The sequence below is a fragment of the Stomoxys calcitrans genome, chromosome 1, assembly GCF_963082655.1.
Source record: "Stomoxys calcitrans chromosome 1, idStoCalc2.1, whole genome shotgun sequence".
NCBI classification, from domain to species: Eukaryota; Metazoa; Arthropoda; class Insecta; order Diptera; family Muscidae; genus Stomoxys; species Stomoxys calcitrans.
The window spans coordinates 107,032,081-107,047,704 of NC_081552.1; positions in this window are offsets into that span (position 1 = coordinate 107,032,081).

A 15,624-nucleotide genomic window follows, 5' to 3' on the forward strand; every position below is an offset into this window, starting at 1 on the left:
ACTTAGCACGTTTTTACTTGTTTTTTTTCAAGAGCACGCGGATAAAGATTGCGCCAATTTCTAGCTTTCGTGAAGTGGTCTTGAAGATCGTAAAGTGTTTCATTTGAACTTCGTTTATTGAAATCAAATCGCTATTAACATACACAACCGCCGATCGGAAGCTTTACCATACTATGAAGCTATTTTTCATGCATACGGTATGCAATAGATTAGTGTTCAAAAGTATGTTAAACCCACATTTTCTTAATTTTTTTTTTTTGGAGGAATATTACTTTACAATATATGGTAGTTTCATGCATACTTATTTAGCATTCGAAATGCGCATTAGTATGCTAGAATATTTTCGTATTGCTTCCAAGGCAGGTAAAATTTTTTACTGGGTCATAAGAGCTGCAGAATTGTACACAGGATTTGTTCTAAGCCTGTCTCAGCTCGTCCTTATATTTTGTTAGCTCAGCCTTATACACGTGCCAATCGTGTGGTGCTCTTGTGGCTTCTGCTCTGTTGAAGAGATGAGTCGTATCTGAAATACTTGGCCATAAAATAGATATCAGATATGAACCCCTTTTTATCATAATTCACAAATATGTCCAGTTTGAGGTGAATGTAGGGTGGGGCGGCCACCCACTCACTTATATCTGAAAAAATATCAGCATCGTGCTCTACTCTCAAATATCTTTTATTTGAGCCCCAATTGCCATTGGATAAAGGGGAGTTTATGGGATGATATCATATTCATTTTTTACAATCAAATACATTTTATTTATTGCCATAGTAGGTAAAAATGGCCTGTTTAAAAGGATTTTAGGAATAATATTAGTATCGTTCTAGAGCACGATTTTGTTTGAGCCCTATAATGTGAAACATTTTGAAGGTACACGCTACCAAATTTATTATTCAAAACAACAAAAATGGTTACTAACACAGCTGTTTTTGTTAACAACCTTAGGGCTTCTGCATTAGCAAACAGACAGACAAAATCTGCTGTTTTAAGTACAACAAGTAAAAAGGTGTTAAGGTCGGCCGGGCCGAACTTTGGGTACGTACCACTTCAGGTATATATGTAAACCACCTTTCGTCATAAACAGGTGAAAAATTCATAATTTATGCCCCCATAGCAGCTTAATCGAAATATGGTCCGATTTGGACCAAATTCGACTGTAATATTGAGTTGTCTAATAAGTTAAAGTCATTGTTCAATTTTTGGTAGCTATAGCCAAATAAAAACCGACAATAAATGAGCCCTTTATGGCCCCAAACCTTAAATCGAGAGATCGGTCTATATGGCAGCTATATCCAAATCTGGACCGATCTGGGTCAACTTGAAAAAAGACGTCGAAGGGCCTAACACAACTCACTGTTCCGAATTTCAGCAAAATCGTGGCTATCTACATTCAAAATCATATTTCAAAGCTACCACTTGGGATACCACATTTTTAAAGATCCGTAGGTCCTCCAGTGTTTATCCCAATTTGAGGGTTAAAAGTGTACTTTAATTTAACTGCTGTCCTTTTCTACCCTGATTGACATTCATATATTATTTTGAATTCCTTTTTTTCTTTTGGGAAGGATAGGTGGAAGGGGATTGTCCTCTGACACATCCTTTTATTTGAGTACAATAAATTCTCGGTTGAACTACATGACAATTTGTTAATTTTCTTATTGGGAGGACAGTGTCGGTCCTCCCGACGCTAAGACACAACATCTACATCTCCAGCTGAAACGGCAGAAGGGCTGGACGTGACCCATGTACTTGAATCTTATATATTGTATAAAAATCAATTTGTGTTTGTTTGTATGTTTGTGTGTTCCTTATGGACTCAGAAACGGCTGAACCGATTTCCTTGGTGCATAATGACACCGTGGTGAAAATAGGGTACTACATTTTTTGATATCTAAAGGGGGGCGGACTTTCACCCTTACCCTAATTTTCAGAAACGCCAGACCTCGGAGATGGGTGGTGCGATTTAAGCGAAATTTTGTGTGCTCTCATATAGTACCATAAAAATAAAAATTTGGTATCCAAATTTCGGATGGGGTACCTAGGGGGGCTGCCCCACCCTAAAACCTACCAAACATATATTTAGACCAATCACGACAATATGGGACTCAAATAAAAGGTATTTAGGATAAGAAAACGAATCTGATATCCAATTGTCGGACCAAGTGCTAGGGGGACCACCCCAAGCCCCAAATCGGACATATTTACCAACCATGGCAATATGGGACTCAAATGAAAGGTATTTGCGAGTAGAATACGAATCTGATATCCAAATGTGGGACCATGCTTCTGGGGGTCCACCCCATCCCCAAAACACCCCGAAAACTTGGCTTATTTACTGACCATGGGAATAAGGGGCTAAATAAAAGGTATTTGGGAGTAGAATACGAATTTGATATCAAAATGCTGGACCATGTATTTAGGGCATCACCCCTTTCCCAAAAACACCCCCAAAGGGAAAATGAAAGGTATTTGAGATTAGAAAACGAATTTGATAACCTATTTGGTGGCCTCTTAAGTCAATGGCAATATGGAGTTTAAATAAATGGTATTTGAGAGAAGAGCACGATGCTGATATTTTTTCAGGGCCAAGTATCTCTCCCCCGAAAACACCATCTCTCCCCCGAAAATACCACTAAATCAGAAATCGTGAGTAGACGGGCTGAAATCAAGTATTTTAAGAATGGAGTCCACCTTACATCCAAACTTAAATTCGTAGACCAATAAAGATCATATGTGATTCAGATAAAGGCACTTATATTGTTAAAATCTTATTCAAGTTAGTATGGTCTTTCACTAAAAGATCTTCGAAAATAACTATTCCGAGAAAACTTTTGTTCCATATAAAGTAAAAGAAGGCGCAGCGGAGCGGGACCGGGTCAGCCAGTATATATACATATATATATATATATATATATATATATATATATATATATATATATATATATATATATATATATATATATATATATATATATATATATATATAGTCGGCGTTGACAAAATTTTTCACAGCTTGTGACTCTGTAATTGCATTCTTTCTTCTGTCAGTTATCAGCTGTTACTTTTAGCTTGCTTTAGAAAAAAAGTGTAACAAAAAGTATATTTGATTTAAGTCCATTCAAAGTTTTATTAAAAATGCATTTACTCTCTTTTAAAAAATCCGCTATTATTTTTTGGGCAACACAATATATCCAGTCGTGTGGTACCCTTGTGGCTTTCACCCTGTTGAAGAGTTTTTTCCTGCAACCCTTCCTTAGACCAACTAGTTCTGGGGTCCACCATTGCGGTCGCTGTTTGCTCCTTGGTTTTACTCTAGGACATGCTGGCATAGACGAGTCGCTTAGGGCCTTCGTGATCCGCTTGACCATTATGTCTACATCCGCCGTGCAAAATGTTTGCCGAAATTTATTCCAATCAGCCTTCCTTCCTTTGAGCCGAAGGACCACTTCTAAAGTATTTTCTGCAAGGCTGAAGCTAACGTAAAGATGATAAGAAAAGTTGTGGTCATCCACGACTTTCCCACTCACATATCCTTTCGCTGATATTCATTGATACAAAGGACATATTTGATATCTCCTGCCTGTTGCTGGTAATAAAGGTCGGTTTGCAGCAGATTGGTCGGCAGATTGCAACATATAATATATTCGATTCGCTGCTCACCCGTTTCGTTGATATCCGAACTTCCCCATATATGGTGATGTGCATTACATCACTTCCCACAAAAATTCTCTTTTTCCCAGCAAAAAAGGCTAAAGCCTGCAACGAATCTGATATCCAAATGTCGGACCACGTTTCTGGGTGTCCACCCCTATTTAAATGTAGAATTAGAATCTGATATCCAAATATGGGACCAAGTGTTTGGGGGGCCGCCTCTCACCAAAAACATCCCCAAAAGGGGACAAATTTACGACCATAGCAATATGGCGCTCGAATGAAAGGTCTTTGGGAGTAAAGCACGAATTTGATATCAATGTTCGGGAAAAGTGTCTATGGGACCACGCCACCCTCACAACACCACCCAAATAGTAAGTATTCTCTGACTATTACCACATGAGGCTCAAATAAGAGGGTTTTTTAAAGTGGAACACAATATAAGTGCCTTTATCTGAATCCCATATGATCTTTATTGGTCTACTAATTTAAGTTTGAATGTAAGGTGTACTCCATTCTTAAAATACTTCATTTCAGCCCGTCTACTCATGATTTCTGGTTTAGTGGTGTTTTCGGGGGAGAGGTGGTCCCCCAGATACTTGGTCCTGAAAAAATATCAGCATCGTGATCTTCTCTCAAATACCACTTATTTAAACCCCATACGGCCATTGGCTTAAGAGGAGTTTACAGAATGAGGCGTCCCTCAAACACTTCGCCCCAAAATAGGTTATCAAATTCGTTTTCTAATATGAAATACCTTTCATTTGAGCCACATATTGGCATGGTCTAAAAATTGTTTCCCTTTGGAGGTGTTTTGGGAAAGGGGTGATGCCCTAACTACATGCTCCTACATTTGGATATCAAGTTCGTGTTCTACTCCCAAATACCTTTATTTGAGCCCAATATTGCGATGGTCAGTAAAAAATTGCTGTTTGTGGGGTATTTTGGGAAAGGGGTAGACCCCCAGAAAATTGGTCCCGAAAATGGGTATAAATTCTTGCTCTACCCCCCAATACATTTCATTTAAGCTCCACATTGACATGGTCGGTAAAAATGCCCGATTAAGGGGTGTTTAAGGGATTGGAGTGGTCCCCCACATTCCAAATGAAAATTTTGCCCATGAACATTCCACTAAGTAACAGGGGCAAACTTCTCACATATCAATGAGTGCAGTCCGATTCAAGTTTTCAATCTCAATGATAAGGAGCCTCCTTTTTTTAGCCGAGTACAAACGGCGTGCCGCAGTGCGACACCTCTTGGGAGAGAAGATTTACATGGCATAATACCTCATAAATGTTGCCAGTATAAGGTGGAGAAAACCACCGCTGAAAAATTTTTCTGATGGTCTCGCCAGGATTCGAACCCAGGCGTTCAGCGTCATAGGCGGACATTCTAACATCTGCGCTACGGTGCCCTCCAACATTATCCAAGATGGTCCCCCAACATTAAGCCCTGAAAATTTATTTGAAACGTATTGCCATTGGCCTCAAAAATTGATATCAAAATCGTTTTCTAATTTCATTAAAACTTCTTATTGCAAAAGTCAGCAAATATGTCCGGTTTTGGGTATTGGCTCTAAAAACTAAAAATATTTAGTTCCACGCTCTTTACTCACCAAATTGTCTTGGTGAGTAAATACGTCCTATTTGGGGATTGTTATGGTTATGGGACGTCCCCTAGAGGGTTAGTCCCTAATGTTGATATCAGATACGTGGTCTACTTCCAAATGCCTTTAATTTGAGCCCCAAATTTCCATAGTCGGCAAACGTGACCGGCTTGGGGAGTGTTTTTGGGGATAGGCGGCCACTCAGTGAGTTGGCCTTGAAAATATATATCGGATTCGTGTTCCACTTTAAAAAACCCTCTTATTTGAGCCTCATATTGTAATAGTCAGAGAATACTTACTATTTGGGTGGTGTTGTGAGGGTGGCGTGGTCCCATAGACACTTTTCCCGAACATTGATATCAAATTCGTGCTTTACTCCCAAAGACCTTTCATTCGAGCGCCATATTGCTATGGTCGTAAATTTGTCCCCTTTTGGGGATGTTTTTGGTGAGAGGCGGCCCCCCAAACACTTGGTCCCATATTTGGATATCAGATTCTAATTCTACATTCAAATAGGGGTGGACAAGCAGAAATGTGGTCCGACATTTGGATATCAGATTCGTTGCAGGCTATAGCCTTTTTTGCTGGGAAAAAGAGAATTTTTGTGGGAAGTGATGTAATGGATGTAACGGATATCAACGAAACGGGTGAGCAGCGAATCGAATATATTATATGTTGCAATCTGGCGATTTGTAATAAAGGAAATAAACCGACCTTTATTACCAGCAACTGCAGGAGATATCAAATGTGTCCTTTGTATCAATGAATATCAGCGAAAGGATATGTGAGTGGGAAAGTCGTGGATGACCACAACTTTTCTTATCATCTTTACGTTAGCTTCAGCCTTGCAGAAAATACTTTAGAAGTGGTCCTTCGGCTCAAAGGAAGGAAGGCTGATTGGAATAAATTTCGGCAAACATTTTGCACGGCGGATGTAGACATAATGGTCAAGCGGATCACGAAGGCCCTAAGCGACTCGTCTATGCCAGCATGTCCTAGAGTCAAACCAAGGAGCAAACAGCGACCGCAATGGTGGACCCCAGAACTAGTTGGTCTAAGGAAGGGTTGCAGAAAAAAACTCTTCAACAGGGTGAAAGCCACAAGGGTACCACACGACTGGATATATTGTGTTGCCCAAAAAATAATTGCGGATTTTTTAAAAGAGAGTAAATGCATTTTTAATAAAACTTTGAATGGACTTAAATCAAATATACTTTTTGTTACACTTTTTTTCTAAAGCAAGCTAAAAGTAACAGCTGATAACTGACAGAAGAAAGAATGCAATTACAGAGTCACAAGCTGTGAAAAATTTTGTCAACGCCGACTATATGAAAAATACGCATTTACATTTTGGGCAACCCAATATATATATATATATATATATATGTATATATACTGGCTGACCCGGTCCCGCTCCGCTGCGCCTTCTTTTACTTTATATGGAACAAAAGTTTTCTCGGAATATTTATTTTCGAAGATCTTTTAGTGAAAGACCATACTAACTTGAATAAGATTTTAACAATATAAGTGCCTTTATCTGAATCACATATGATCTTTATTGGTCTACGAATTTAAGTTTGGATGTAAGGTGGACTCCATTCTTAAAATACTTCATTTCAGCCCGTCTACTTATGATTTCTGATTTAGTGGTATTTTCGGGGGAGAGATGGTGTTTTCGGGGGAGAGATACTTGGCCCTGAAAAAATATCAGCATCGAGCTCTTCTCTCAAATACCATTTATTTAAACTCCATATTGCCATTGGCTTAAGAGGCCACCAAATAGGTTATCAAATTCGTTTTCTAATCTCAAATACCTTTCATTTTCCCTTTGGGGGTGTTTTTGGGAAAGGGGTGATGCCCTAAATACATGGTCCAGCATTTTGATATCAAATTCGTATTCTACTCCCAAATACCTTTAATTTAGCCCCTTATTCCCATGGTCAGTAAATAAACCCAGTTTTCGGGGTGTTTTGGGGATGGGGTGGACCCCCAGAACCATGGTCCCACATTTGGATATCAGATTTGTATTCTACTCGCAAATACCTTTCATTTGAGTCCCATATTACCATGGTTGGTAAATATGTCCGATTTGGAGCTTGGGGTGGTCCCCCTAGCACTTGGTCCGACAATTGGATATGAGATTCGTTTTCTTATCCTAAATACCTTTTATTTGAGTCCCATATTGTCGTGATTGGCCTAAATATATGTTTGGTAGGTTTTAGGGTGTGGCAGCCCCCCTAGCAGCGGAGCGGGCCCGAGTCAGACTTCTTTTACTTTATATATGCGCCTTTTACTTTATATAAATATATATATATATATATATATATATATGTATATGTATATATATAAATATATATATATATATATATATATATATATATATATATATATATATATATATGTATATGTATATATATAAATATATATATATATATATATATATATACTACCCGAACAGAGCCCGCTCCGCTGCGCCTTCTTTAACTCTCTAATATCTGTTTAGTGTGGGAACACTTCGCCCTGAATGCGGATATTGAATTCGTGCCTTTATAGCCTATAACGCTGAACGCATTCGATTCCTGGCGAGAACATCGAACACAGCGGTGTTCCCTCTCTTAATGTTGACGAGACATTTCTGAGGTACAATGCCATGCATAGTCATTTAAAAAATTTTCCCCAAACAGGTTACGCACTGTGGGACGCCGTTCGGACTCGGATGTAAAAAAAGGTCTCTTATCATTGAGTTTCAACTTCAATCGGAAAGTATCATTGATGTCTGACATTTTGCCCCTTCTCGGTTCCTGGTGGTAATGTTCTTCCTTAGGGTAATGTTCTCATTAGAGGAGGGATGGCACCTCAGATATTTCTACTCAAATGTGGATATCAAATTCGTGCTGCACTTCCAAATCCCTTTACTTTGAGCCCCATATTGTCATGGCCGGTAAATATGAATCGTTTGGAGGGTGTTTTGGGGCTGGGGCGGCTACCGGCACTTTTTACTGAAAATAGATATCAAATTCGTTCTTTATTCCCAACGGAAATGAAGTTCAGTTTAGGGGGTGCTTTAAGGCGTACCCCAAAACACTTGTCTTCAAAATTGGATATCAAATTCGTTTTCTGTTTTCAAATACCTTTCATTTGAGTCCCATATTGTCATAATGGGTCAAATAACCCATTTGACGTATCTTTAGGGGGGAAAGTGCCACCTACACTCATGTACCCAGTCTAGGTACTACGTACTTGAACACAAAATTTAATACCATATTCGTGTTCTGGTCTCCAATAAATTTCATTTGATACCCTTATTGTGCCCATCGAACCACTTTCGGATATGGGTGGCGTTTTGACGGTAAAGGGGAGGGTCCGCCTCCACCCGATAATTAAAAATTATATTAATCCAGACAAACGTACAAAATCTATGACAATGTTAAGAAAATCGGTTAAGCCAAGTATCATATAGTCATAAGGGGTCCAATGGCGTTTTTGAGGGGTAGTATGGCCCCCTTCGATCGATACTTCGATACTTCGATCTGATTTTGTATGCCAGATTCGAAATCTACTCCCGAATACCTTTCATTTGAGCCCCATATTGAAATGAACGTCCAATATGTCTGTTTGGGCCAGTTTTGTGGTTGTGGCGGCCCGTTGGGCACTTAGGCTCGAATTTTAATATCATATTCGTATTCTACTCTCCAGTACCTTTCATTTTGTATTTATGTTGTCCCGATCGGTTCACTTTTGATTTTGGGTTGTGTTTTTGGCATAAGGGCGAAGGTCCGCCCCCTTCCGATACCGAAAAATTGTATAGCCTATGTTTCTTTCCAGACCAACCTACAAAATATCCGACAATTTCAAGAAAATCGGTACTGCCGTTTTTGAGTCTATACGGAACAAACAAACCGAGACCCATATATCCGTGATTGGCTCATGTGCCGCTTTGGGCGTGTTTGTGGGGGTGGGGTGAGCCTATACTTCGACATGAATGTGTATGCCAGATTCGTTATCTACTCCCGCATACTTTTCATTTGCTACTTATATTGTCCATATCGGTCCACTTTTGATGGGATTCAAATAAATGATATTTGAGAGTAGAACACCATGCTGATACATTTTCAGGGCCAAGTGTTTGGGGGACCACCCCACTCCCCAAAACACACCTATATCAGGCATCTTTACCAACCACGTCAATATGGGGCTTAAGTGAAAGGTATTGGGGGTCTACCCCTTCCCTTAAACACCCAACAAACAACAATTATTTGCTGACCATCGCAATATGGGGCTCAAATAAAGGTATTGGGGAGTAGAACACGAATCTGATATCCAAATGTAGGACCATGTATTTGGGACACCGCCCCTATACCAAAACACCCCCCAAAGAGAACAAATTTTGGGGCTAAATGTTTGAGGGCTCCTCATCCCATAAACCAATAGCAATATAGGGTTTAAATAAATGGTATTTGAGAGAAGCGCACGATGGTGATATTTTTTCTTGGGCCAAGTGTCTATGGAACCAACTCAACCCCGGATATCATGACAATATCAAGCTGAAATAAATACTTAAAGACCCTGCGAGTGAATTCATAGACCAGTAAATATCACATGGGACTCAGATTAAGGCATTTGTATTGTTATGCTTTTGCGATACACATATATTATTTTCGTAGCATGGTATTTTACTAAAAGCTCTTTAATTGTCGAAAATAAATATTCAAAGATAATTTTCAGTTCGGTTCAGCTAGTTTTATATATAAGATAGGGTCGGAAATGGATATTTCGATGTGTTGCAAACGGAATGACAAAATGAGTATACCCCCATACTTCTGTGGTGGGTATAAAAACATTTAGACTACCCTTTACAATAATACAGGCACTCTGTGCCCCATTTCCCGTACCGTAAAGTATATTAACTACAGGAACTCTTAGTCCACGAACCGTTAGAGCTGGCAAATTGTCGACTCTGTTTTTTTTTTGTGTCAATATCGATAGTTTTAAACTCGAATATCAGTAAAATTTAATTTAGCGTTGAAATGTACTCTTTTTTAAAAACAATTATTGGATTAACCAACTATTCCATAATTCCGAAGCCAAAAGTTAGTTTTTTTTAAAACAAACCTTTCGAAACTAAAACAAAATAACAATAACAAAAAGGTGAGAGTTAATCCTATGTTTGCTTATTTTGTGATATATGTTGCAACTGCGTCTTTAATATTACCTTTATCGAAGACGGGCTAACCAATCTCTCAAATATAGCCCAAATAAAGTTAATAAGATATTGTACAAGTATCAAGACATAATATTCAAAGCTTGGTGTGGTCTTATTTTCGCGTTTTACGTGTATTCTTAGAAAATGTGCATATTTAATAATATATTTAAAAAATTTGTCGATACCATTGATAGTTAAGAAGAACAAGTAAGAGCGTGCTAAGTTCGGCCGGGCCGAATCTTATATACCCTCCACCATTGATCGCATTTGTCGAGTTCTAGGCGCGGTATCTCTTTTTAGACAAACATAGAATATTGAATAAGAACTGTTATGCTATAGGAGCTATATCAAGTTATAGTCCGATTCGGACCATAAATGAATGTTGAACATTGTTGAAGTCAATGTGTAATATTTCAGTTCATTTGGATAAGATTTGCGCCTTGTAGGGGCTCAAGAAACAAAATCGGGAGAGGGGTTTATATGGAAACTGTATCAATCTATTGATCGATTCAGGCCATATAAGACACGTATGTTGAACGTCATAGGAGAAGCCGTTGTACAAAATTTCAGCCAAATCGGATGAGAATTGCGCCCTCTAGAGGCTCAAGAAGTCAAGATCCTAGATCGGTTTATATGGCAGATACATCAGGTTCTATACCGATTTACGCCATACTAAGCACAGTTGGTAGTCATAACAAAACACCTCATGCAAAATTTCAGCCAAATCGGATGAGAATTGCGCCCTCTAGAGGCTCAAGAAGTCAAGACCCAAGATTATTTATATGGCAGCTATATCAAAACATGGACCGGTATAAACCATACTTAGAGTAGTTGTTGGAAGTGATACCAAAACACTACGTACAAAATATCAATAAAATCGGATAGGAATTGCGCCCTCTATAGACTCAAGAAGTCAAAACGCATGAGCGGTTTATATGGCAGCTATAACAAAACATGGACCGATTTGGCCCATTTATAATACCAACCGACCTACACTGATAAAAAGTATTCGTGCAAAATTTCAAGCAGCTAGCTTTACTCCTTCGAAAGTTAGCGTGCTTTCGACAGAACGACGATCAAGAATTTATATACTTTATGGGGTCTTAGATGCATATTTCGAGGTGTTACAAACAGAATGATGAAATTATGGTGGAGGGTATAAAAATATCGAACTTATCGAACGGAATGAATATCGATAGTTTGCTAGCTCTACAAACCACACACCGATGGTTCCTGGTTGAGAAGAACGTAAAATCCTCTTGCCATCGGAGGGACCTTTAGCGACGCCGAAGCGCCAATGGTGGAGATTTATCTGCAGAAAAGGACCGTCAGTATTCGTAACTTTCATCACTTTTGCGTCCGTTTCATTCTCTGAGTCGTATTTGATATTAATCACATTAAGTTTTGAACCTAAAAGTTTCCACAAACCTGTTATTGGAGCAATGATCATCTCGACTCATTCCTCTTAATTCGGAAACAATGAGAATAACCTGCTGATTCCAATGTGTGTGCAATTGACTTGTGGATGTTAACTACATTCAAAGTTTTAAATTAATTGTTTAATTAAATGTTTAAATAGTTGTAGTAGCGGAATAAAAAATAATTTGTCTATAAATCAACTTTGTAGTTTTCCATTTTAGTCATACATAAAATATATTCCCATAATTGCAAAACAATGAATCACTTCTGTATTCAAGAATTGGAAAATTTCCAACAGCTGCTAGTGCATAGTTTATACTAGAAATGACTAAGACGCACATATTGATTAAATTGCAATATTATTCTTAGCTTCAATTAAATATGTAGTGCATTTCCTTTGAATTATTTTAAACAAATGTACAAAAACGTACTAATGTACAGGCAAAAAAAAAATTCGTTTGACATAAAGAAAATTTTCGCCAAGTAAACTTCTTTCTGAAAAACGTTTACAATAATAGTACTTGTTTTTTGCGATATATTCTTGCAAGAACTTGTGACAAATATAACTTTTTTACCCTTAAAATACCTTTCATTGTTGATATACAAAACATATCCTTCGGAGTTTAAACAAGTTTTTCTTTATTTATAAATAAACTAGCTGACCCGGGTCCGCTCCGCTGCGCCTTCTTTTACTTCATATGGAACAAAATTTTAATTGGAATATTTTTTTCGACAATTAAAGAGCTTTTAGTGAAATACCATGCTACGAAAATAGTATATCGCTTTATTTATAAGTGCCTTTATCAGAATCCCACATGATCTTTATGGGTCTACGAATTTAAGTTTGGATGTAAGGTGTACTCCATTCTTAACATACCTTATTTCAGCCCGATATTCTCATGATATCTGATTTAGGGGGTGAGGTGGTCCCCCAGATACTTGGCCCTGAAAAATATCAGCATAGATTTATTCTCTCAAATATCATTTATTAAAACCCCATATTGCCATTGGTTTAAGGGGAGTTTACACGATGAGGCGTCCCCCAAACACATGGCCCCGAAATTGGTTATCAAATTTGTTTTCTAATCTCAAATACCTCTCATTTGAGCCACATATTGGCATGGTCGAAAAATATTTACTCTTTGGGGGGTGTTTTGGGGAAGGGGTGATGCCCTTAATACATGGTCCTATATATTATTATTTGAGCCCCATATTACGATGGTCAGTAAAAAAATTGCTGTTTGTGGGGTATTTTGGGAAAGAGTTAGACCCCCAGAGAATTGGTCCCGAAAATGGGTATCAATTCTTGCTCTACCCCCAATACCTAACCTCTGCGCTACGGTGGCCTCAAACATTATCCAAAATGGTCCCCCAACATTAAGCCCTGAAAATATATCACCAACGTGGTCTGTTCTCATATATATATATATATATATATATATATATATATATATATATATATATATATATATATATATATATATATATATATATATATATATCATTTATTTTAAACGCAGCCATTGGCCTCAAAAATTGATATCAAAATCGTTTTCTAATCTCATTTAAACTCCTTATTGCATAAGTTTGCAAATATGTCCGGTTTGGGGTATTGGCTCTAAAAGTTAAAAATATTTAGTTCTACTCTCTTTACTCACCAAATTGTCTTGGTGAGTAAATACGTCCTATTTGGGGGTTGTTATGGTTATGGGACGTCCCCTAGAGAGTTGATCCCTAATGTGGATATCAGATACTTGGTCTACTTCCAAATGCCTTTAATTTGAGCCCCATATTTCCATAGTCGGCAAACATGACTGGCTTGGGGGTGTTTTGGGGGATGGGCGGCCACTCAGTGAGTTGACCTTGAATATATATATCGTATTCGTGTTCCACTTTAAAAATCCTCTTATTTGAGCCTCATATTGCTATAGTCAGATAATACTTACTATTTGGGTGGTGTTGTGGGGGTGGCGTGGTCCCATAAACACTTTTCCCGAATATTGATATCAAAGTCGTGCTTTACTCCCAAAGACCTTTCAATTGAGTCCCATATTGCTTTGGGGGTTGTTTTTGGTGGAGGCGGCCCCCCAAAGACTTGGTCCCATATCAGATTGGAATTCTACATTCAAATACTTTTTATTTAAGCCCCATATTCCCATGGTCAGTAAATAAATCCTGTTTGGGGGGTGTTTTGGGGAAGGGGTGCACCCCCAGAAACGTGATCCTACATTTGGATATCAGATTTGTATTCTACTCGCAAATACCTTTCATTGGAGTCCCATATTGCCATGGTCGGTAAATATGTCTTGACTTCTTGAACCTCTAGAAGGCGCAAATCTTATCCTATTGTAATATTTTACACGACGTATTTTGTTATGATATCCAACAATTGTGCCAAGTGTGGTTCAAATCGGTTCATAATCTGGTATAGCTGTCATATAAACCGATCTTGGGTCTTGACTTCTTGAGCCTCTAGAGGGCGCAATTATCGTCTGATTTAACTAAAATTTTGCACGTAGTGTTTTTGTATTACTTTCAACAACTGTGCTAAGTATGATTCAAATCGGTTCTTAATCTGGTATAGCTGGCATATAAACCGATCATGGATCTTGACTTCTTGTGCCAAGTGATGGCGCAATTCTCGTCAGATTTGGCTAAAATTTTGCATGAGGTGTTTTGTTATGACTTCCAATAACTGTGCTAAGTATGGCGTAAATCGATATAGAACCTGAAATAGCTGCTATATAAACCGATCTAGGATCTTGACTTCTCGAACCTCTAGAGGGCGCAATTCTCATCCGATTTGGCTGAAATTTTGTATAAGGCCTTCTCTCATGACCTTCAATGACCTAGTATGGTCTGAATCGATCAATAGCTTGATACAGCTCCCATATAAACCTATCTCCCGATTTTGCTTCTTGAGCCTTACAAGGCGCAATTCTTATCCGAATGAACTGAAATATTACACAATGACTTCTACAATGTCAATCAGCATTCAATTATGGCATTCCGAATAGGACTATAACTTAATAAAGCTCCAATAGGATAACAGTTCTTATTCAATATTCTATGTTTGTCTAAAAAGAGATACCGCGCATAGAACTCGACAAATGCGATCAATGGTGGAGGGTATATAAGATTCGGCCCGGCCGAACTTAGCTATGCAGAATGGCGGAATGGGTATTGCATATGACATATAACTGGGCTACACCTCAATGTTAACCCAGAGAAGACAGAAATATGCCTGTTCACGAGAAAAACGAAGGTGGGCCAATTTGAAGCACCACGTTTCCTCAATAAAACGATTTCCATATCTAACAATATCAAATACTTAGGAGCGATCTTGGATAGGAAAGTTAATTTGAAGTGTCACATTCAGGAGCGTACTGAGAAAGCTCACAGATGTTGGGCTCTATATAGACGGGCCGGAAGCTCGAAAGAAGGCCTGAATCTAAGGATAGTCCACTGGCTCTACAGAAGCATTACTAGACCAATACTTACTTACGCTCCAGTAGTTTGTTGGAATGCTATGGAGAAAAGGTGCAAACTTAGAACCATACAATTAGTTCCGCGAACATGTTGTCTTGGCATAGGCGCAGGGATTAGAACCGCACCCACTTGGGCACTGGAGACTGTTTTGTGAGGCAGCGGCTATGAGACTTAAGGCGACGGGAGAATGGATTGTGGATGGGAGTAGCTCATACCATCGTGGTATAATCGGGGCGACTGTAGGAAACTTGG